Below are 3,551 nucleotides of genomic sequence, written 5' to 3' on the forward strand. Positions count from 1 at the left end.
TTTAATGTAGTGTTTTCACGGTTTGAAAAGTGCTTGGATTTTGAAGAAAGTGCTTGAAACCGCTTGAAATTGAAGTTGCATTGGTTTCATAATAATATGCTCAGGTTACTTATGTAACCTCGGTTCCTTGAGATAAGGGAACGAGTGTTGCGTTAACACTCTATGGGAAACTCCTGTTTACTCTGAAACTGGAGCCTGATTTTATCATGTTCATGTAGCTGCACGAACCAATGGAGCTTCAACATGCCAAAAGGGGTGGAGGCTACTGCTATATAAGACGACTCTGAGCGCCATTCAGTCAGAATCTTTAGACTGAAGCGACAGTCATGGACTCGCGTGCAGCTTTATAGCACGGCAGCCTTATCTCAAGGAACCGAGGTTAAGTAACCGGAGAGTTCCCTTTCAAATGGTCTCTCCCGTTGCGTTAACACGCTATGGAGAATGCATCCAATTGTGCCATGCTATAAGCAAGTGCAGAACGAAGCCGCTCTGCGGGTCCAGCTCCGTAGCACCCGTACTGAGGGCTCCTGTAAGTTTGAGCTAACAATGAGACCCAAGCCACCTAGGCTGAGGACTACATAACAACACCTTCTCCACTTACAAAAGGAATTAGGTAAGCTTAAGTGGACAAAATCCATCCAAGTTATAGAACCTGGTGAAGGTAGACGGCAACAACCAGCCAGTGGCTGCACAGATATCACCAATAGAAATCAACATACACTCTAAGGGTCCGAACCGATTAGGACCCTGCTCATCCTCTGAATTGGAAAGAGCTAGAAGGGTGGTGACTTGTGCTCTGAATGGAGTGAAGAGCACTTAGGCACATAGCCGTGTCTTGTTTTGAGGATGAATCTACAGTCATTAGGCCCAAACTCAGACATGAAGCACTGACTGACAGTGCCTGCATGTCACCCACTCACTTGACTAACGATAACAAAAGGAGGGGGCCACAAGTTGGCCGACTGGACCGGCTTGAAGGGAGGGCCCCGTAGGGCCCTGAGGACTATAGATAAGTCCCAAGTCAGCATAGTATGAGGACGAGGTGGATTCAATCTCCGAGCTCCCCTCAGAAACTTAACAACAAGGTCGTTACTGCCGAGTGACTGGCCAGCCGCAATAGAATGATTCGCCGTGATGGCTGCCACATAAACTTTGAGCGTGGAAGGGGTGCGCCCCTTGTCCAGTAGCTCTTGTAAAAAAGTCAGCACTCCACACCAGTCAGAAAAGACTGACCATTTAAGGGTGTAGTGGCGTCTTGTAGACGGGAATCTAACCTCCAAGATGGTATTAGACAAATTCGCATGGAGCTGTAAAGACTCCTGTCAAGGAGCCAAACATGAAGTCTCAACAGCTCTGGCTGGGGATGCCAATTCATGCTCCTCACTTGCGAGAGGAGGTCCATCCTCAGTGGTATTGGCCAGGGGTCTGCCGATAGCAGCTGAATCAACTCGGGGAACCATGTCTGATTCCTCCAGAGTGGGGCCACCAGGAGGAACGAAACATCTGACTTCCCTGGCCCGTCTGATGACCTGATGAAACAGGGCAACTGGGGGAAGAAATAGAGGCGAGTGCAGAGTAAATCATGGGCCAGGGCATTTAGCTGCTTTGAAAATGTATTGGGCAGTGAAAGTTGTCTTCTGAGGTGAAGAGGTCCACCTCTGCCCTCTCGGAGACAAACCAGATCATTCGAACCATTTGGGGATGTAGTCTCCATTCTCCTGGAGCTACATTGCCCCTGGATAGCATGTCTGCTCCCTGGTCTAGCCTGCATGGCACATGAACTGCTCTCAATGAGAAGAAGTTTGCCTGTGCCATTAAAGGAGGCATGGACCCAACCTGTAAAGGGAGGTTTTTAGGGCTAGGAAAAAAACGCCATCATCTCAGGGCAGTTGATGTGTAAGCATTACTTCAGGTTTGACCAGGAGCCAAACATCAGTCTGCCCTCGTACAGAGCTCCCCAACTTGAGTTGGAGGCATCTGTCATGACCATCTTCCTTCTGGAGGTCAGTCCCAACAGGATGCCTGATTGAAACAGATGAGGGGATTTCCAAGGGGCCACAGCTCTGATGCAGCGGTGGGTTACCCTGACATGAAAATGTCCCAGATGCCAAGTGTGGGACTAGACATGGGCTTTGAGGCAATACTGGAGGGGCCACATGTGAAGCAGGCAGAGGAAACGGCTGACATGAGGCCAAGCATCCTCTAAAAAGCCCTGAAGGGATGTGCAGTTCTGAGTCTGAATGACACAGCTGAATTATCAGGGAGTGTTCCAGCGTAATCCATGCCCGCATCTGGGCAGAATGGATAACTGTCCCCTGCAAGACCACTTGCTGGCTGGGAGACAGAGAGGTCTTGGCTAAATTAATTTTTAGCCCAAGCCGCTCCAGGTGGCTGAGCAGCAACGAGCTGTGAGTAATGAGTTCCTGTTCCGATCTGGCTAAGTCCAGCCAATCATCTAAGTAAATCATAATGCAGATTCCCATCTGTCTCAGAGGGGAAAGAACCACTTCCATGTTCTTTGTAAAGTGCGTAGAGCCAGAGACAGTCCGAATAGTAGGACTGTATATTGATAAGCCACCCCCTCGAACGCGAATCACAAAAGCGGTCTGTGATGTGGGGCTATCTGGATGTGAAAGTGAGGATCTTTTAGATCCACTGATAAAAAAAAAAACAGTTTTTATAAACATATTTGCGTGAGGATCTGCTTTCAAGTCAGCATGCATGGTTCAGATGCTTGGGCCCACCATTTTTCTTGGGAACGAGGAAGTAGCGGCTGTAAAAGCCTGATTTGTTGTTTGCTAGGGGAACCATTTCCACAACTTTTTTTGCAAGCAGAGTTTGCACTTCAGACTGGAGAAAGTGAGCATTGTTGTCCTGTACCGAAGTTTGAATAATGCCTCTGAAGCGAGGTGGCCTGTGAGCAAACTGGAGTGAGTAACCTCATTCTGTGGGGCGGGAGCGCTCTGGCAGGAAGCAGGCTGTTCCAGAGCTGACCATTCTAAGCTGAGATTCTCCATGGCCTGGAGAGAATGCGAATCAGCTCTCCGTCGGCCAGTAATAACCCATTGAGGAAAAGGGTATCAGGATCCACTCCGGAGCATGCCCAGTCCTCCAAATCTGAAGTTGTCAGTGATATAAAATCATCACTGACAGCATTCTGCTACGATCCGCCGAAAAGATAAAGCCACTCGTTGCAGAGGAGGGGCGCTGATCCTCACGTGCAAAACACACCGGCGGCTAGGTGGGGGAAAAAAGTGAGAACATGAGGAGTGGGGCAGCCCCGTGATTCCACTGTTTCTTTCTCCAAACTAGCTGAGAGAAGAGAAACAGGAGAGTGGGGCTGCCTTCATTGAAGAAGGCGATCTGCGAGCAGAGAAGTGCGAGACTCATGCTCTCAGTGAAAGCATTCCATTCTGGTGAGCACAGTCTCTACGTGGGTACTGCCCAGACAGGCGACGCACTCACCGAGAGCATCTGCATTATGCAACAATGTCTCCGGGAAAAAATTGCTCTAATAGATGCCGGATAGCTGCAGGGGAAGGCTTCTGGTG

This window comes from Sinocyclocheilus grahami, unplaced genomic scaffold (genome assembly GCF_001515645.1).
Source record: "Sinocyclocheilus grahami isolate Dianchi unplaced genomic scaffold, SAMN03320097.WGS_v1.1 scaffold686.1, whole genome shotgun sequence".
Taxonomy (NCBI): Eukaryota; Metazoa; Chordata; class Actinopteri; order Cypriniformes; family Cyprinidae; genus Sinocyclocheilus; species Sinocyclocheilus grahami.